Source organism: Macrobrachium rosenbergii, chromosome 16, assembly GCF_040412425.1.
Source record: "Macrobrachium rosenbergii isolate ZJJX-2024 chromosome 16, ASM4041242v1, whole genome shotgun sequence".
NCBI lineage: Eukaryota > Metazoa > Arthropoda > Malacostraca > Decapoda > Palaemonidae > Macrobrachium > Macrobrachium rosenbergii.
This window is the reverse complement of record NC_089756.1, coordinates 24,163,018-24,185,517: the sequence shown is the minus strand read 5'-3', so window position 1 is coordinate 24,185,517 and position 22,500 is coordinate 24,163,018. Positions and strand designations below refer to the sequence as shown.

General features: G+C 35.7%; 1 long non-coding RNA gene across 3 annotated transcripts in view; it reads left to right on the top strand.

Moving 5' to 3' along the window:
* Positions 1–13,609, top strand: part of LOC136847010 (uncharacterized) — a 426,772-nt gene extending 413,163 nt beyond the window's left edge. For all 3 annotated transcript variants that reach the window (XR_010855575.1, XR_010855574.1, XR_010855573.1), the window contains one exon: positions 13,584–13,609. This is a non-coding gene — a long non-coding RNA (uncharacterized lncRNA). The remainder of the gene's footprint in view (positions 1–13,583) is intronic.
* Positions 13,610–22,500: the final 8,891 nt, after the last annotated feature.

Here is a 22,500-nt window from a genome sequence, read left to right as displayed (position 1 = left end):
CTGTATTTTAATCTGGAAATACTTTACATCTCTCGACTATTTTTACTTGATTTATGTACCTCATTTTTCATTTCCTCTGTTTGTAAATGGTAGCACTAGCAAAATTTCCTAATTTTTTTATTGATAGTTACATCCATATTCTTCTTGGATCTTACTCTTTTTGCATTTCACGGCCTTCATTTACTGTTCATTTCCATTTTCCATCAGTATTTCAACTGATATACAAGTATCTGATGTCTCTCGTTTATTTTATAATTGTGTGTTGCGTTTCTTTGCTTCCTTTCCACTGTCGTCTGATGGGAAGAGTCTTATATAAAGTTTAAAAAAAAAAAAAATGAAACATTGCGTTACCTATAGCATTCAATTTATAAACCCACACACATACCCAGATTTGACTTAAGTGGTAATTGTTGTCGTTCTAGTTGCTAAGATCGATTTTAAAGCGGACGCTAATAACGTGGGAGATTAATGTTTTCGTAGAGTCCAGAACGTTCAGTAATAGTTTAGTAGGTCTTTTGACATCCTGATGGAAATGATGGAGGGAACCGATGTTGCACTATCCCAAGTCTGTAGTGATGTAAGAATCTAATTTATAAACAGTAAGCTATAAAAATAATTATTAAGAATGTTTCCCCTTCTTGTTGGATAAAAGTGTTTACTAAAACTACGGCCAATGAGACGCGGCTACACTGTGAAAACTCTGTTCATTTCATCTGTCCATGGACCATGGTCACAGCTTGAGAATTGGTGATTTCCTTTTCACTGCAATACACCTTTAAATTTTTTATCGAATATCCTATTTCCGTTTTAATACACCCGAGCTAGCGGATATTATTACTAATACTTCAGAGACAGAAGAATAGGAAACCTTCATTGATTTTACCCTTAATATTTGTAAAGTTAACATTACTTCTACTGGCGACGTAGTCATTTTCATTCCGAACTGTTTTAACAGGATTTTCCCTAATACCTCCCACCGTCTTAACATGAAAGTGCTGTACTCCATTTTTGGAGTCCTGTCGCTTCTACCTCTCAGCCGAAACCAGGCCCTTTAAGGAACTTGTCGCTCAGGATTCGCTCAAGAAGGAGGGCTACGCAACGCATCCCTCACCTTTAGTCCAGCGACCCCATACTTCACCTGCTAATGTCATGGTTCGCTATAACAGCGGGTATGAGTAGCGCTCATGGCGTTTGTCGACGAGGGTAAGCGAGGTTGGAGTGAAGGACTAGTGATTTTCTTTTTTATTCAAAGCTGGGGCGGGTTGAGGGTAGAGGATTTCAGGTGGAGTGCTGTGAGAAGGGGGCGCAGCGTTAGTGGAGGGTGGGGGGGCAAAAAATGATTTGCAGGGCTAGAGAGATGTAAATAAAAAATAATTTTGTCCATAGGGTTCGAAGAATATTTTCAGCTTTTTTCGTTGTTTTGCTTCGTCAGTGCATTTGTTTTGCTCTGCTGAGTTTTCAAAGTATTTTGGGCACAAATACCTATCTTTGAATTACAATAGAAGTGCCTCTGATTTATATGTTTTAATATTAGAATATGGGAAATGCAGAAAGAAACTCGTACAAAAATCTCCAACAAAAGCGTAACCCCTACGAAAGTACATGCCCAGTATTTAGATAAGGCTATCTCTTGAAGTCATGCAAATATCAAGAAACTTCAAATTACAGCAGAATTAGTAAAATTATGAATTTCATGGCTAACCCCGGAATGAATGAGGGATTCAAGTTTACATCATAAGAACCACTGATGAAATTGTAGAACTGGCGATTCCTTTAGTTTCTGTAACAGAAAGCTATTGAGACGGCTATTTGTCCGTCCGTCACTTTTCTGTCATATAAGATCTCTTAAAAACTACTGAGGCTGGGGGCTGCATATTGGAAGATATGTTGATCATCCACCTCCAGTATCAAACCGTCTCAAATTGCAGCCGTCTAGCCTCCAGTAGTTTTATTTCATTTAAGGTTAAAGTTAGTGTAGTCAGGCGTCTGGCAACGCTTCATATGACCTCCGCCACGCGCCAGGCTTAAAGTTCCATGGGCCGCGGCTCATTCAGAATTATACCGAGACCTAAGAAAGATAGATCTATTTTCGGCGCATTTTTTACATGTTTTTACTAGCTTGTGATATATCTCATACCCATCAAAATCTTACGGAATCTTTGAAACTCAAAGAATAAGAAAGAAAATACTACCAACGCGATCAAAACAAAAACCACAGAAAACTTTAGGAGAATAAACTATTTTTTTGTCTTCCCTTGGGGGTGGGCAAAGAATGCTAGCCATCTCCAGTGCCACTTTAAAATCTATCCGAGTGCTTTCGAAATTCCAAAATATAAATGGATGCAAAATTTTCAAACTGTCTCCACATATATAAGAACAAGGACGGAAAACTCCAGGATGACCCACCAGGTTTTTTTTTTTACCAACATATTTTCAGTGTGTTCTCGAACACAACGGCACCTCGAAAATTCTTTTAAGAAATTCCAGCGAGATGAAAAAAAAAATTCCTGGATTGCCTCTCAGTGTAAAAGAAAAAGGACAGCGTACCTTACTTTTTTGTCGTCTTTTCTTCTGTTCTCTCGAACATTAAGGGTCATCGGCATCCCACTTCATAGAAAAACAAACGGCACAAAATCCTCTCTCGCTTGACCTATGACCTCCGGAACACGAACGATCATCATGTTTTTAAGTCCGGGTCACAAATCACGCCGAAAAGCCACATTACAAGACGAGATAATATGTAGAGAGAGGGGAACACCTAGCTTCCTACGGAGTTATAATAATTTCGAAATGTGTGTATTTATACATAAATGGCTGCTAGCACTGCAAGTTTGATTGCTGTTTATGTTGTCATTTTGCTTACGGCGTCTCTTTACTCATTTATATCTGTCTGTTGCTTACGTTTTCTCTCTAACTTTATTTTATCCGTTCGTTGGGGGTTTCTTTCCACTCGTTTTTAGTTTTCTGTAAAAGAAAACTATTGTGCCGGCTTTGTCTGTCGGTCAGCACTGTCCATTAGCACTTTATTCAGTGATCACTTTTTCCTGTCCGCCCTCAGATCATAAAAACTACTGAGGCTAGTGGGCTGCAAATTGGTATGTTGATCTTCCACCCTCCATTCATCAAACATACCAAATTGCAACCCTCTAGCTCGGTAGTTTTTATTTTATTTAAGATTAAAGTTAGCCATAATCTTGGTTCTGGCAACGATATAGGCCAGGCCACCATCGGGACGTGGTTAAAGTTTCATGGGCCGCGGCTCATGTAGCAATGTACTGAGACCACCGAAAGATATATTTATTTTCGGTGGCCTTGATGATACACTGTAGGGGCTGTACAGAAAATATTTTCGGTGGCCTTGATTATACACTGTAGGGGCTGTACAGAAAACTGGATTGCGCCGAAAAAACTTCGGCGCATTATTACTTGTTTTTATCACTGACACGTTGTCTTTAACCTGTTGATGCTGATATTTCGATGTTTTCTCTTTGTCCCTTTACATTCACCCCTCGCTAAGTTTCCGGTCTGCCAGTTTTAGCGTTATTGTTAACAAAGAATTCCAAATAAACTTTTAGTACGGTACGGTATATAAGATGTACATTCGTACAATCGTGCCATATAAAACGCAACAGGCCTCGGACATATATTTTTCCGATGTGAAAAATTGATTAATGAGCTCTACTTTCAAACAGCGAAATATTGACAAGAAGGTGCGGAGTGACATAATATACTTGACACATTATATGTTCGATGCAACTGGAAAATAACCTAAAGAATTCTGTCGTTATTGACCGGACAATTTCGTTAGTATTTCCTATAATTGACTGAAGAGCTAGCGATTACATCCACAATTTTGCCTGAACAACAGACCTTATGAGTCAGGGGCGAAGGCGTGGGGGCTGTAGATGGAGGGGAGTGGTGATGGGTTACAATGAACCACAAGAAACCAACTCTGTGAGTAAGTGAAGGACCCCGCAATAAAGCACACGATAGAAGAAGGTAGAGAGCGTGCTGCTCTCACTGAAAAATTAACGTTAAAAAAATATCTATGTATCTATCTATCTGTATCTGTCTATCTATATATATTTATATATATATATATATATATATATATATATATATATATATATATATATATATATATATATATGTATATATATATATATATATATATATATATATATATATATATATATATATATATATATATATTTATATATTGGGGTGTGTGTGTGTCTCGTGTGTATATGAATGTGTAATATGTATACACATGCAAAAAAATAAAAGCTGGAGATAATTACATTTCTTTGATGTCTGTAAGCCAGTAGTAGTTCACCTTTTTCATTTATGATGAACAGTACTTATTGAGAGAGAGAGAGAGAGAGAGAGAGAGAGAGAGAGAGAGAGAGAGAGAGAGAGAGAGAGAGTAACATACTCACAGGAATGCATTTACGAGGAAGACAAGAAAACATAGAAGCCAAGCTAATTTAATATTACCGCCCGACCAGGGCTCCCAAGAAAAAAAAAAAAAAAACTCGCCGAACAACATTCCTCAGAATCGCTGCTATATACGAAATCAGTTCAAAGGAGGCGACCATCGGCCTAATGTTGCTAGAGAATCTAATGAAGGATGTGTGACCTTCCAGCGTCGTAAAGGAGCGTCCTTCATCATGAATATTGCACGGTTACTTTTTTTTTCCTCCTTTACAGTTTTGTTGCATATAAAACGAAGCACATTTATGTGTCCAAAAGGCTGCTTTACGCGAAACTGGGTCTTTTGGCAACTGGGCATCAGTTTTTTATAAGCAACTGCCATTTGCACAGGACCTGTAAACGTTTGTTGTAGGATTCGGTAAAACTCAGGCTAAGGGTACGGTTTGTGTCGATTCTTGATTTTACTCTCTCTCTCTCTCTCTCTCTCTCTCTCTCTCTCTCTCTCTCTCTCTCTCTCTCTCTCTTTATATATATATATATATATATATATTTATATATATATATATATATATATATATATATATATATATATATATATATATATATATATATATATATATATATATATATATATATATATATATATATATATATATATATCTATATATATATATATATATATATATATATATATATATATATATATATATATATATTGTTTTGGAATCCGTGCCTCGTTATAGTAACATGCTATGGCTTATTGCGAATTTCAGTGATTTTATTTTTATAATTTTTTTTTTTTTTGCAAGGCTAGAACGTTTACCTTACGCCAGTTCTTCCTGATTTATCCGGTTATGACCGATATAAATTACTGATTACTGATGTGCGAGTAATGATGAGACGAATTCTTCTTCTCGTGTGAGTTTCCATTACTTGTGAAGCGCTCATCTGATTTGTATGCATCATGTACTTCACAGGAATTACGCAAATGCTGCGCGCGCTGTCTTTTCATCTTCGAACAATCCTCACGTTCCAGAGTGGATATATATACCCCATGCTAATCTCATCTATGTTATCCTGGGGTATATGTCCTCAGCGGGGATTCCAAGCGAAATGGAGAACCTCTCGTCCTCCGAAAATTATTTGACAGATTCCATAAGGTCTTCTGAGTTACGCTCTTCTGTTTATTTCTTATAATTTCCATATTTCATAAAAAGGGCACGGAGGGCAACTCATCAATTTCTTTTTCTTATTTCCCCCGAAAATGAACAATAGAGTATTTGATTATAGTTCACTGGAAGATATTTTCTTCAATTTCTCATTTCCGTAGAGAAAAAAATTGGGTCTTAACAATCTGCGGGAAGAATAACAATCCCTATTCGGATACCGACCAAAATACTTTCACTCGTTAATTATGTAAAGCAAGTAAAAAATGCGCCGAAGTATCCTCGGCGCAATCGAGTTTTCTGTACTGTAATCAAGGCCACCGAAAATAGAGCTATCTTTTGGTGGTCTCGATATCATGAGCCCCGGTGGGGGCCTATCCTATATCGTTGCCAGAAGCACGATTATGACTAAATTCAACCTTAAATAAAATAAAAACTACTGAGGCTAGAAGGCTGCAATTTGGTATGTTTGATGATTGGAAGGTGGATGATAAACATACCAATTTGCAGCCCTCTAGCCGCAGTAGTTTTTAAGATCTGAGGGCGGACAGAAAAAGGGCGGACAGAAAAAAGTGCGGACAGAATAAAGTGCGGACGGACAGACAGAGCCGGGACAATAGTTTTCTTTTACAGAAAACTAAAAAAAACTATATCATTGTCTTTCATTTTTAAAGGAGGGCGTTTCAAGTTCGTTTCCTTTCAGTCACTCTTCGTAGGAGGTAGGGATGCTGTCTGTTGTGTGCCTTGCACGCGAATCATTTAGTAAAAAGGTTATTTGTTGTGTCCTTTTGTCCATAAATGCGTCGTTTCCTACCTTTCACTTTTCATCCTTTAACTTTATCTTGCTTCGTTTTCACTCCTCATTTAATATCAAATCTTTCGGGTCAGTCCTTCGGCAGTTGAGAAATAACGCTTTGATCATCTTTTCAGCCACGAAGCGAACTCAGCTTAAATCGTACTCTTGTGCGGAGTAAATGTGCCCACTGCTGTCTTTCGAAGGGATTAACAGCAAGCCATTTAACTTCTCGATAGCCTCGTTCCTGTCGATTTGCGAGGCTCACTACCGTCACGGGGAGAGGATAAAACCTACTTTTATTTTCGTTTAATGATTATCTTTCGGACGTTGGTGTCGTGAGCTTGCGGTGAAGAGCGAGCTGCCCGTTTCCTTTCAGCTTCATCAAGCAAGCTCCCATGAATTTTCTCACTGGCTGGCGTCTCTGCATCTTGTACCATCTGTTGTCTGCCGTCTCGGCTCAGTCTTCACGTGGGGCTTCTTTATTTAGAGTACGCAGACTTTCCTGGAGGTTTCATTTGCTTCGATTCTTGAGTCTGTGCGATGGGTTTCTTCTCTCAGTTTTTCACATTTATATTGATGTTAAAGAAAGGCTGCAATTATTTTTTTATTGTTATATCTCCATCGTTATTTATTTGTTATTTCATTCTCCCTGTTTCTTTCTTCCACATACTGGCCTACTTTTCCGTGGAAGCTTGCTAGCTAGTTATTGGCTTTTTCGGTTTGCAGTGTTCTGAATGATAATGATGATGATAGTAAAAACTAGCCATCAGTTGTAATTATTTAGGAGAATAGATAATATCGTTCGACTGCGACATTTCGTATTGGTATTGTTCTTGATCGAAGTGATTGAAGCGTAAGACTTACTTAAAACTTTTTGAAGCCACAAGTTATAAAAGAACATTTCGCCTATCTGCCTGGCTTTCTTTTTGTGCCCATCGAAACAAAAAGGATAAGTGTGCTCTCGCAATGCAGTGGTAGTGGATGTGTCTTGCATCCCAACGGAACTTAGAAATCTCAGCATTATTGTTATCAAGTTTCGCTTGAGAGCCGAGGAGTAGAAAATGCTCTTAGCTTTTAATAAGCCTTCAAGAATATAAAAGAAATAGTTTTACACCCTTTTCAGTTGACTGCATCTAATGGTAGGTAATGGAAAGGTTTCTCTCTCTCTCTCTCTCTCTCTCTCTCTCTCTCTCTCTCTCTCTCTCTCTCTCTCTCTCTATATATATATATATATATATATATAAAAAACTAAAAGGTGAAAATCTTTTAAGAAAGATTTCCAAAACAAGTTAAAGGGTCTGCTGGGGAGTTGCTGTATATGCAAATGATATTGCAAAGATAAATGAACATGAGCATCTGTAGGATGGGATTGGGTATAATAATAATGATAATACTGACGATGATGAAGATAAAAGTTGATGCTGCTTGGTTGGACAGCAACTAGATTAATAGTAATAATTATTATCATTATTTTTATTATTTTTAATAGGGGAAAAATCTTTCTATTATTTTTGTTAGTATTATTGAAATGGCGATGATATCCATAATAAGAAATTCACTATTATTATTATTTTGTTGATAATAAAAACAATACTGAAATCCGTTCAAGTTGTAAAAAAATTATTTTTGAGAGAATGCAAAATCCCGTTAAGAGCTTTACAGCGCTTCATCTTTAATAGGGAGTTGTTGTTTTGCATACGTGGAAGATTAATGTAATTATTATTCTCCGTGGGCAACGCCGTTGCTGTACTTACAAGGGTTTCTACTAAGGGTACTTTGCTTGCTCTCAGACATTATTTATTCTAAGGTTGTATTTGGTGAAGCGTTTATTGAATTATGATGAGTAGAGGTACATATAGTTACACATACAATATATATATACCTATATACATATGTATATGTACATACATACAGGCATATATACATAGCCTATGTGTGGGAGAAGGTTAATTTTGTAGAAGGTTTCTAATCGGAATTCATCACCACTAAAGACAGAGAATATGCATGCACGTGCCCTGTGCACACAAATACTTCCTGCGAATATATATATATCTATCTATCTATCTATCTATCTATCTATATATATATATATATATATATATATATATATATATATATATATATATATATATTATTCGCAGTAAGTATTTGTGTGCATAGGGGCATGCATGCATACTCTCTATCTTTAGTGGTGATAAATTCCGATTGGAAACCTTCTACAAAATTAACCTTCTCCCACACCGACAATGATATTGTCAGCAGGAAGTCAACACGTTTTACAAGTATTCAGACATTCACGAACAGAGTAATCTCTTGGCTTACGTCATCCGTTGTACCACATCGTTGTATCTTTGCACTTACTTTTAGTTCTCGTACTTCTTTTTACAGTACATTAAGCAAGCGATGACTTTCTGCAGGTTGGGCATCTCTCCTCGCATTTGTATTCATAAAATGCCCTTCTCCTCCACAAAGAAGAAGATCGTCTCATTTTTGCATTCATGATACAGCATTTCCTAGATTAAGTAATCACATACAAGTTCAGATGGTTGGTTGATATGTGTAAGATTTCGCACAGCGTATTGACAGCCAATTATTTATGGACTGGACGAAGGGGACAGGTTATATTTACCAAGGAAACGTTGTTTTTCCCGAATTCAAAACATCGATCATTTCCATTCATGCGACATCTTTCAGTATTTACAACGTCTCTTACTGAATATAAACTCTTCCTGTAGCCAAAAATTTATGGACTAGTCGATAGTCGGTAAGGTATTTACCAAGAAACCGTTTTCCCCTGAATTCAAAATTTTATTCCTTACAGTATTTTGAAAGTCTTCAACTCGACAAAAAAAAATAGATATATATACAGTATATATTATATATACATACATACATACATACATACACACACACACACACACACACACATATATATATATATATATATATATATATATATATATATATATATATATATATATATATATATATATATATATATATTTCATTAAAATCTTAAAGCCTTAGATTTCGTACAAAAGCATGTTTTTGAAGTTTTCGCAGTTCTGCCCAGTAACAAATACCTTTAGATTATATACAGATAGAGACAATAACAAACATTCCTTGTATTTCGGGTAGATCGGGTCAATATTTAGATTTCATACTGAACGGGACACAAGCTGATACATTTTGATTTATACAGATCCGGTCAGTGATGCACTCCTTTACCTTGGAGGTATTTTCTGAATACTTTCCGTTGTGAGTTTTGAATTATTTATCACAATGGAATTAATTAGGCTTTAAGAATACTTAGCGGAATAGCTAAACAGTGCGAGAGGAAACTTAAAATTGAAAACTGTTTTCCTGAAGTATCATTCTTTATCTCTTTCTTAAATTGGTTGACAGTTAGGAACAGAATGTGTTCCAGTCATTTTGGTTTGCTTTTTTGTGAAGGTTTTCCTTTATCTTATTAAAAAAAAATTCTGTAAGAGAGAGTCAATTCTCTTGATGCTTTTGAAAAATCTTATTCAAGAAGAGCTCTGTATCATTTTGTTCTCCTTGTATTTCAACAATTTACAGTTTTGTCATTTTTGCCTCCCTAGTTCTAGAATTCTGAATCCCTTTTTTGTGACTGAATTATTCATGGAACAAAGCATTGCAGCCACTGTTGTCATCGAAATGAAAGCTCAAGCCAGTAAAGAAAGAAACGAAAACTTAACGTCTTCAGAATAGATGTGATTAATGCATCATTGGAATCTATGTTTAATCTGATATATACAACGTTGAAGGAATCTTCCAATTCTCCAAGGGAACTGGTTTCTGTGTACACAAACAATTTATTACAGGATCAACTAATATTGTGATTCAGAGTTAATATATTGCATTCGTGTAGCCAACGGCAGATTTGCAAGATAGATAACAATCTCCTGTAAGTGCTTATTTGCACAGGTACACGTGCAGATGAGTACTACGTTTAATACAAAAAATTTAAGTAAAAAAATTGTACCTTATGTTCATAAAAAATTTTAAAAAAGATTGGCGAACTCTTGTGTACAGCTCTTGAAATCGTTCCACTCTGGGGGTTGTATTTATGCTAAATAATATTCAGTGATTTTATGTGAGACTCTGATCAAATAGTTTTTGCGTGCAAATTCCAGGGGAAGATTTTATTAGGCAGTCATTTTTGTTGCAGTTCCCAAAGATCTACTCTTATTGGCGACATCACTTAAAACCTCTTTGTTATTGTTATTTTGGTATTCACTCTATCTCTCTATCTCCACTTTCTCAGCAATTTATTGATTCTCAAAACGTAATTCGAGACGACTCCAAGAAACCAGTGAAGGTTTAAATGCACTTTAAATAAAAAATTAACTTTAAATTAAAAATGTACCCTCACTTTATATTTGCATTTTGCAATTTTTCAAATTCCACAAGATAATGCACAAGATAATGCCCGCTACCCATGGCATTTAGAGGGAGATTAAGTTTACACGAAGGGGGCCATTAGTGTACGGCAGACGGAAGAATTCTAGGACTTAATTTGATGTGCAATGAAGAGCATGACCATTCGTTGGCGTCTCATAATAGATATTAATTAACTTTTACCGTCCGACCACTTAAAATTAACTTTGTTTTATCCATTTGTGAGGTTTTGCTCTGCACTGATTCAGCTGTATTTATTTTCTGCCAAAATTATTTTGCAGTTTTGTGGCTAACATGTTACATGGAAAGTAAATGATCAAAAAATGTTTCCACAGACATTATGTGAACAAGTTACAATATGATTATTATTAGTTGTCTCACTGATGAAAACCATATATTCTCATGAATCAAAGAAATGGTTTCCTGACTTCACTAAGGAACGTCAAGACAACAGAATAAGAATAATGGAATGTGAAAATTAGATATCAGAAAAAAGAAGTTGGAAGGGCGTAAAATGAAACTGAAGTATAATAAATAGGAAAGAAATCTGTAGCAGTTAAAAATCAAATAATTAAAATAAACTAATTCATCTTGTATTTCTGTGTATCCTTAATATCTCCTAAAGAAAGTTTGACTGTACGGAAATGCAAATAAGCATACAATATTCAGCGAGAAACCGCTTTAAATATCCTACAGTGGGATATGGGAACTGAATCAGGAAAGAGACCTAAACCTTCCCCACAGGATCTTGCGGGCATCGTTATCAGTCATTACTACTCGCACCAGAATGCTAATATCTGTTGCAAGTTTTATTGCTATCATGGTATATGACAAGACAAGGATGTTGACTAAATCCTTAATCTTCTTTATGCTTCCTTCGTTTTTATGGCCAATCTTTCATCAGTCTCTCTTCCTTTGTTCTTTTCTCCAGGCCTGGGCCAGAAAAGAATATTAGGTTGCCCTTCCCACTGGCCTCTGTTCTTGCATGAAAATAAAACTTGGATGAAAATATTGGAAACCCAAAACATTCGGGTGTTGTCCAAGGTAACTCGCGCTTAATATTGGTGAGCCGTCTTCCTTAGCAAGTCGAAACTTTCAGCAAGAATATTTAACTATTATTTGTTGTTGAAGTTGTCACTAGGTGGAGCTGCTGCAATAATCACGTTCAAGAAGCTTCCTGATTAGCTAATCACATGCACTTTGTTGGAATTAATCACGTGTAAAGCGTAGGAATTAGTGAGCATGCACAAGACTTAGTATGTTCTGTAAAATCTAAGAATATTGGTATTATATTTTCTATCCATCTAGCATCTTTCAATACTTGTTGAATATTTTGCTGCTTCTAGAATAATTCTCTTTATTGCACGGTACACATTCAGTTAGAACTTCACGGTACCATTGGCGCCAAAGAATTTAGCCACTTCCATACACCCTCTTCCAGAACTTTGTAATATATTATACCTATGCCGGAATAACGGTCAAAACCGCATTTTAAACTGATAACTGACATTTAGAGTGAAAGATGTGTACTTGATATAGATTAGGGCTAAGGATTTGTAAATTCAAATGATAATGATAGTCCATTAAGCTTGATTTAGAATTATAATCTGGTTCTTTGTAAGTGGTGGTGGAGAGAGAGAGAGAGAGAGAGAGGAAGAAATACATGGAATGCAAAGTGTATAGAGTTGCTTCTGTGGAGGCTGTGTATTCACATATCTTTATTTCTGCGTTTATTTGTCAACATTTGTCCAAGTTTTCAATGGATTTCGATAACAGGTTGTCAAGGGATGGAACTGGACCAGCAATGAAATAATTAGTTTCTGAGAGAAAACAGTGTACTAGAATGTATGATACTTTTTCAAGTGTCGGTGGAGGCATGCAGTCTTTATCCTTTGTAGTAGTTGTCTCCCCTTGACGGTAGGATTCATAATAATACTCATTACAATGCTTTCATTTACAAAATGAAATCACAAGGGCAGTTGATTTTTTAATGTAAAGTAACACGAGAAACTAAACGAAACGAAAGGTAAGAATCCTGATAAGTTTCATCTAATGTAGGTCTTTTGGAGCTGCTTTAGTAAAAAGGAACCTGGAAAGGCTTATACTTAGTTTTCTTTTCAAATCTGCTACATTCTAATATATATATGTATATATATATATATATATATATATATATATATATATATATATATATATATATATATGTATGTATGTATGTATGTATGTATGTATATATATATATATATATATATATATATATATATATATATATATATATATATATATATATATATATATAATTTATATGTATATGAGTACGTGTATATATATATATGTATATTTTTATATGTATGTGTATAATTTTTTTGTGGTAAAGTTGCGCGACGGAAGAGGTGATCATGTGCAGGGATATAGGTGGACGAGTAGAATAGTGAAGACTAAAGCGAGAGTGAAAAAATCCCAGTAATAGATAAAGAGGGGAGAAGGCGAACAAGAACTTCAGGGAAAAATAAAAAGTAGTCTTACATGGGAGTAAAAGCCAAGAAGGAGGTTAATATACCAGTGAATCCCAGAATAAAAGGTGCAATTGGAGAGACGCATTCTGAATTGGACGCAGACCTAGCGCGATGGTTTAATTATTTTACACCTTGCTTGGATGTGGAGGGTAGAAACGAGGCAGCGTTAAATAATGTGAGGGTGGAAAGATTTAGTGTTAGTGGCCAAACGTTTATTAAAATATTCAATTTTTTCTCTCTCATTTTCAGAAGCTGTACCCCATCCAGGTTTTGGTGAGTGTTACTGCATTAAAGTTTTTGCTGAGTTTACTGTAGTAATGTTTTTGATGTATCAGAGTAGTTTTTTATTAAAGAAGTTATTCTTTGTTATCTTTTCCATGTTGTTGAATGTTAGCGTAATTTTGTTTAATGTCTATTTTTTTCTATGGGTTGCTCTTTATTCTTTTGCTTTAGCTTCTCATAAAACTTGAGGTTTTGTGTTCTTTTCGTGCCATGTGGCTGGTTTTGCATCATTACTATGGTATTTTTATTAGATCACTTATTAGATTTAACTTTTCCTGATTGCTTTTTCGAAATTAGTCCCAACCTGTTAATACTCGTTTAAAGCATGATTTTGAAGTACAAAAAAGTCTCAATTCATTCTCGTGCAATTGGTTTTCCATTTTTCATTAATCGTTATCCGTTTTTCATGAGTGATGTATCACTAGGCATTCAAATGGAGGTCTGTTACAGCAAGAATAGTTTTTTGAGGGCATGTTCGTGCACTCATTTCCAATAATTTGGTCATTTTAAGGGGATCTTCATGAGTTTTTAGAAACAAGTCATTTTCCGCAACTTTCCATTTTCATAACATTATCAAGTATCATGATACAAAAGCCACTCAAAATTTTACAAAAATGTAACTTTCACATTAAAGAGTAAACTGCCTTTTAAAATTTTTCTTAGTAATTTGTTGCTTATTTCATCAGTTTTATTATTTGCAACGTAATCTACAATTCCCAAACGTCATTAAGAAAATATAATCAATTCCGCTAAAAATAAAAGAAATATGTGATTTTCTAACAGGGTTTCTGCTATAATGTCTTTTTTGAATAACCCTTATAGCTCTGGGCACATTTAAAGTTCACGTGATGGGGACGGGTTTAAGAATTATAGGGGCTCACGCTATTTGGTATACCAGAGAAGGTCTATGATAGAAGGACTGATATGGGCACAACAGTGTGGATTTAGACAAGGAAGAGGGTGTGTTGATCATATTTTTAAGAAGCGGTTATGTGAGAAGTTTGAAAGTAAGGGAAAATATTGCATGTAACTTACAAACCTAGAAAAGGCTTATGATAGAACTTGTAGAGAGGCGGTGTAGAGGATGCATAGTTGATGTCTGCAGATGGCACAGTGCTCTTTCATTAGGGACAGTAAAGAGAAGCTGTAGAAACCAGTAAAATGATTTGCAAGCGTTTGCAATTGAAGTAAGCTGACGTAAAGGTGAGTGCGAATAAGGTTATGTGGACAGATTGAAATCGGGAAGCTGGAGGAATGAATGTCAGTGTGGTTGTGAAACACTGGATATCGTTGATCTGTGTAAATATTTGGGAATAAGTACTTCTGGAGACGGTGGGATGAGAGGAGAGGTGAGTCACACAGTAGACGAAGCAAGAGGCTTTGTCATGAACCCGAGGTGGGACTGTATGGAAGGATTGTTGGCCCAACTCTCCTTTATGGAAGTGTGGGTGTTAAATACCCGTCGACCAGTTAAATGACCTGTATGTGTAGCATATAAAGCATAGGAAGAATCGATAGGGGAAGTGATATGGAGGTACATCGTAGGCGTGAAAATGTTAGCACAAGTGATATAACGCATCAAAGTAATTGGAGACGGTTCAGTCATGTGGAGAGAATAAACAAAGATAGAGTAGTCAAACGTGTTTAGTTTGGAATTGTAACGGAGGATGAGGAGAGGAAGACCTAGAAAGGGTTGGATGGATGGGGTTTGAAAGAGGCATTAGAAAGGAAGGCCCATAATACCCAGGAAGCAATTAAAGTGTGAATGTAGAGGTTGTTATTAGCATATATGTATATATATATATAGATATATATAGATATATATATATATATATATATATATATATATATATATATATATATATATATATTATATATATATATATATATACTATATGTGTATACATACATATATATCTCTATATATATATGTGTGTGTGTATGCATGTATGTATGTATGTTTATGAATGTAGCTAGATATAGTTTCGTTTCCTGGTATGTAGAAAACAAATGAATTTTTCAAAATGTATCTATTTAACGAAATCATATCAGAGGCAAATAACACCATGATTGGCATATTAAAAATATAAAAAGCTTCCGTAATCTCTGTTAACTGTTATAACTGATTATTTATTTTCTTCATGTATTTGTTTTTGAATATATGTTACTATCAGGTTATTTTCCATAGTTTTAGGGAAGACAAATGTTAGGTTTTGATATCGTGTGAATTGCGATCTAACTTACTTTGTCGAATTTTTCATTATACCGAATTTTGTTCAGTTTAATGTGTCTTAAATGTAACAGCAATATTCTCGCTATTTTCTCTTTTCATGTTTCTGGTTTCTGTGTATCTCCTTTACTCCATTATTCTTGACGTACTTAAAGCTTTGAATAATCATGCTTTCATTCCTATGCTATTAGAAAGTAAATCGTTCAAATAAGAAATACTTTATAATTAAATTCAGGCCGTGTCGAAGAGACGTTTAAATACAAGATTGGAGGAAATTGTAACTATTCATTCTCTCCAAGAAAAACTGTTTTTAATACACGAACAAACATTTTATTTTGAAGTAACTGCTGTTGACATTCGGTGTCAAACGCGTTCATACATCTTAGCTTCGGACATCTACAAGTAAGATAACAAGCTCCAGCGAATACTTGCTTGTACAGGCACGTGTACATGTGCGCTAAGTCGTGTATTAGAGTTAAAAGAAAAAAAAAGATGAACAAAGTTACCATTGGAAACCATAAAGGTATTTGTGAAAGCTGACGTGTGGGATCCTCATGCAGCGGTCCATTCTTGGATTGTCGCTGATTAAAGCAACGTGGTGCCAAAGGTGATTCTCTTATTACCAAGTAGTTTCTGGCGGAACAGTTATTGTTAAAACTTGATTAAAAAGTTTTTGATTTTAGGGTCCTGTAAACAAGAATGCGTTTCCTTGCGGTATCGGCTGTCATTGTATTTTTTTTTTCTTAGCTATCCATCTATCTATCAGTCATTCTGTATTTTTCTATTTGCCATCTATCTATCTATCAGTCATTCTGTATTTTCCTATTTGTCACATTTCACTTTGACACCATTGTACAAAAGCAGTGGTATTTTATGTTCATTTGCCTTCCTTATATGTATAAGACTTCCCTTCAGAGTTTTTGAACTAGATAACAACCACGAGGAAATCAACCGTACGTTTTAGCTATCTAGAAACTGAAAAAAAAAAACTGATTATTATATACCTCCGATACAGCCCAATTTCTCCAAACACTACTGAATAATGCTCGACCTTAATATTAGTATTAATGGGTGAATTCTTTGTTTTAAGAGCTATTGCTGCTGACGTAAGCAGTCAGGTATATACAGCATGTTACAGGGAATATGTGAAGTTCAGGGATTTCACAAAATCCCTAGGGGAATATGCGAAATGACCAATTCGCTGAGGAACATTTGATCCCCGAGGGCTAGTACTAAACACGGCGAAACAGTGATTCATCTACACTGTTTTGCCGTGTTTAGCAATAGCCCCTGGGGGATCAAATGTCCTTAAGTGCACTTGATCCCCCAGGGGCTAGTACTAAACACGGCGAAATACATTTGACCCCCCCTCCCCCCAGGGGCTAGTATTAATCACAGCAAAACAGTGTAGATGAATCACTGTTTCGCCGTGTTTAGTACTAGCCCTCGGGGATCAAATGTTCCTAAGCGAATTGGTCATTTATCATTGTTCCCTACGGATTTCGTGAAATCCCTGAACTTCACATATTCCCTGTAACATGCACAGTAAAGCAGGGGTAACTCGTTTGAGCATTAAAGGTCCAGCAGCGGAACTCCATTTATTACCCATAGCATAAGGGTAGATAAATGTGGTGGTGTAACAGATTAAGTTGACGGAAGAAACCTTTTATCATCCTACAAGCAAAGAAGTTACACGTTTATGTCACCCTTAAGGAATGGAGCAATTGCAGTACCCTGCTGTTCGTTAATGTTTAACATGAATTGAGTGGACAAAATATTAGTATAATTTGATTATTTCGTTAGAACTCAAATATAGCACTAAAATTGACTAAAGTTGTCTCTTTACTAGAGTTTCTACTTTCAGTCCCTGTCTTTAGCCTATATCCATAACTTACACAAGATTGATTTTTAAGAGATGAGCCCCAATTAGAGCTGAGCAAAAAAGAAAAAAACTTTGCTTTTATGGAAACTCATTCATTTATGTCTTATATCGTACGCTACGTCTAAGTGGATAATGCAGTATTATTCTCTTGTCCATACAAACATTATATATATATATATATATATATATATATATATATATATATATATATATATATATATATATATATATATATATATATATATATATATAGAGAGAGAGAGAGAGAGAGAGAGAGAGAGAGAGAGAGAGAGAGAGAGAGAGAGAGAGAGAGAGAGAGAGAGAGAGAGAGAGAGAGAGAGAGTTCTCACCTTCGATGACGAACGTGAAAAGCGGATGAAAATAGCCATCACAAGACTAGTGAATAAAGACAGAATGAAAGAAGACAAAAGACAAGTCATTCAGAGAACATCTCTCTTCCCGTCCTTCATTAAAACATGCCATAAGGGAAGCTCGGACAATTGTCTTCTTGGTATTCTGTGTCCATATTACCCAGGGACATGTTAGCAATATGGCCGTTTTTCATCAACGCCAACAGCTGTTCGTTTCTCCTTGTTGAGGCGCGTTCGACATTACGGATCTGACCTCGCTTTCAGATGTTCGTGATGTTCTGTTTAATTGATGTTTGCAGATTTTGATGATTATGACGTTCTGCACAAGCAGTGTCTGAATCGTTGGAATAGAATTTGTTTAATGATTGGAGTTTGAATCGTTCGAAATCGTTGATTCCTGAAGCAGTGTAAGAATTTCCTGAGGGCTTGAATTCAAACTTGCTTTCAGATGTTTACGATACTATGCAGAAGTCTGTATGGCATCGCAATTATCTGAGTCGCTTGAAGTCGTAGACACAAACTCAGATCATAATGTCCAGAATGGTCTGTGAACCTGGCACATGAACTTCACAGAGTAACGTAATGCTTGAAAATAGAATAGGTGAAAATATTTCTCCCAGTTTTCTTTCGGCCCTCGCAGGATTTTTGGATGAGACTGCTAGCCCCTTGTCAGTGGCTGCATGGGTACCGAAAACTGATAAAGAAATTATTAATTCAAGAAAAAAGTTGTATTCGTGCTAAGTAAGCCTACTTATGAATGACTGGTTGATGGAGAGTTATCTGGTATAATAACTGCTAGAGTCACAGACGTTGATTCTCTGTCAGGATTCCGTTGCCTGAAATTCCAAATTAATTTTTTGGATGTTTGGTAAAAAAAAAAATCTCTTTTAGCGTGCTACAAAAACTATAAGAGAGATAGAAAGACTCACGGAAATACAAGCCAAAATGATTATATATTTGATTTTCGATATAAACTTCTCCAAGAATAACATTTTGAGTAGTCTGTTTCGAAGACTGGTCAGATAATGTGCAATGGAAAGAGTCTTTTTGTGAGATAGAGATCACTATATTTTTGTCATGCCAAAATGTATTATTATCTGATGCTCGTATTGAAATGGAACAATGTTGCTTTTTTTTTTTAGCAGAACCAGAAGCAATCTCAGTATAACAGAAAAAGCATAAGCAGAAAAAATACGAAAATACGGAAGCCAACCAATCAGAATGACGAATTCAGTGTTTCAAAGCAGAAACGAATCTGATTGAAAGTAAACTGTGAAACCAAAACTTCTCACAAAAGAAAGGAAAAAGACGTTTTCAAGTAGAACTCAGAAACAAACAAAATATATCGACCTCTTCGTATGATGTGCTCGCATTCTCCCGAGGTTAACAATGGAAGAAGAATGGCCGTATTAAAGTCTCAAGGAACAAATGATCATAATACATAAACTTCTCAGGCAAAGCTAATAAAAGTTTGTTAAACGTCAGCTTGTCTGTATCACAGATTGGTTCTCTTTTGGTGATGTACAGAGCAAGCATTTATCATGCTTAAACACATTTACACGAAGGCATATATATATATATATATATATATATATATATATATATATATATATATATATATATATATATGTGTGTGTGTGTGTGTGTGTGTGTGTGTGTGCGTGTGCATATATATATATATATATATATATATATATATATATATATATATATATATATATATATATATATATGAATACACGATTTATATTGCATGAATACACGACAGTTTATGCGCTACTCTACTACTACTACTACTACTACTACTACTACTTCTACTAATGATGATGATGATGATATCGTAATTAGTATTATTGTGAAACTAGTACTTAAAAAAAAAGGGTGGGGGCGCTTGAAAGTTATAACAGTAAATTTCTCTGAAGTATAGGAACCATTAGGCCTAATATGTTGATCACGTTTTGAGTGTTAACCCTGAAAAAATGTTGTTGACGTTGAAGACTGTGATTAAAGAAAAGTGGATGGAATGCGAAATTAGTAACGCGCTACTTAGTATGGACTTTGTCGCCTTCGGTTAATTCATTACGGGAAAAGAATTCTTAGGTGCACCATGTCTGAAAATGTTAAATAAATTCCAAGATACTTTTTAGTTTTCTGTAAAAGAAAATTATTGTGCCGGCTTTGCCTGTCCGTCCGCGCTTTATTCTGTCCGCACTTTTTTCTGTCCGCACTTTTTCTGTCCGCCCTCAGATCTTAAAAACTACTTAGGCTAGATGGCTGCAAATTGGTATGTTGATCATCCAGTCTCCAATCATCAAACATACCAAATTGCAGCCCTCTAGCCTCAGTAGTTTTTATTTTATTTAAGGTTAAAGTTAGCCATGATTGTGCTTCTGGCAGCGATATAGGATAGGCCACAACTGGGCCGTGGTTAAAGGTTCATGGACCGTGGCTCTACAGCATTATACCGAGACCACCACAAGATAGATCTATTTTCGGTGGCCTTGATTAAACGCTGTAGCGGCTGTACAGGAAATTCGATTGCGCCGAAGAAACCTGGACGCATTTTTCACTTGTTTGTTATTGCTGTTGCCTTCCTTGACGTCAGATATCTTATGATCAAGATTGCTTGGTAGATCGTAAACTCTTTTTGGTAGACTTATTTACAGTTTATTGCAGCAAGGTTATTTATTGGTTTGCATTACTTTTTTTTAATCTGTAGTACTGGTCTCTCAACTAGCAGTGGTCTTGAGGTCTCAGGGTTGCAAGTTTTAGATATTTGCTATATTTGAACCAGTATCTTAATTATCTTCAGTTAACCCCTTAAGTAATAACCATGAAAGAGTTTCTCTCTCTCTCTCTCTCTCTCTCTCTCTCTCTCTCTCTCTCTCTCTCTCTCTCTCTCTCTCTCTCTCTCTCTCTCGTCCTTCATTAACTATAAATGGCGGTTTCTTATGGAATGCCATTACATCTTTGGCCACTGGCCCATGGGTTCGGTATGTCATTTACAACCAGTAATAAATCTTGATTAGAAGTTCATTATAAATCTGTGCCCTTGGTAACCTATGGTGCTCAGAAAAGTACTGGAAGTGGTTGTTGTTTTTCAGTGGCATGAAGACAAAACTCTGCCTTCCATGGTCAGGTTCTGACAAGATTATCTTCACAGAGCAATCTTTGGGTTGTCAGATCGTCAACCTGTGTACCAATTAACCTGGCATCCAATGCAGCAATATTATGAACTCAGATAATTCAGCATAAAATAAAACCAGTTATTTGAGATTGTAATAAATCTGCTAATCAGTTAATCATCAATATCACAAGTACTGTACACTACGACAGTACAGGGTAGAGAAATTGAGGTCACTCTTTGAAGTACCTCTTGGAACTCCAGTTAACTCCAGATAGTTACAGAGAGCCACAATCTTACAGGAAAATCTTGGAATTTACTGTGTTTCAAAAGTACATAATGATGATTTAAACGAGTTAAAACATAACTATAAAACAACAAGTCGGTTGTTTAGGAGTTCAGAAAAGCGTTCAACTTCGACAAAATGTAGCTTACCTCATTCGTTTTGACCACAGCATTTCAAGTTACTGTACACCTTTCGATGTGGAAAAGTCGCAGGTCATTGAAATAAGTTGCAGTCTCAGTCTTTTTTTTTTTTTTTTTTCAGACTAAAAAAGTAGTCTTGAGCCGACGGGGAGAAGTTTCAAGCGACGTGAACCTTAGTATATAAAGAAGCTCCCAAAGATACTGGACCATAATCCGTTTCCAATTTTTCCCAATTTGATAAAGTACTTGCTATCTAAACACGAAAAAACAGCAAGCTAGCATTCTCATGCGCATACCAAAAACTTGGAAGTTGTTGGTATGTGATTCGAGTATAACCTTTATTCGGGTATAGTCTTTTCGTTTCTTTTTCCCCGCTAAATCAAGAGGTCGATATCCAATGGGAGGGATATCATCCTGCAAACAATTCGTGCAAAGGAAGATATAAATTACGCCTTTAACAGGGGTCTGATAGGAACAACCAGGGCAGTTAATCTAAGGCATGACTTTAATTACACTCCGATCAACCAGTGATTTAGGAAGGCGCAAAAAGACTTATTACAGCTGGCGCTCAATATGCATTGTTGTTACTTGCGGGTAAGATTGCCATTTCGGCTGAGTTTGATCACAGTTAGCTGGCTGGGTTGAGATTGCACAGTATAAAGTAATGTGGTGGGGTCTGCAGTAATATTTTGTTGTTGTTTCTTTGAACTGACGATAAATATCCTTAGCCGACATCATTGAACTTTCTACTGTAATTTGCTTCTAATTGGCTGATGTATTGTATTTATTAAGTAAATTGTTTCAAATGCTGTATTCATAATGACTATGGAATAATGTCTGCCTTGCATCAC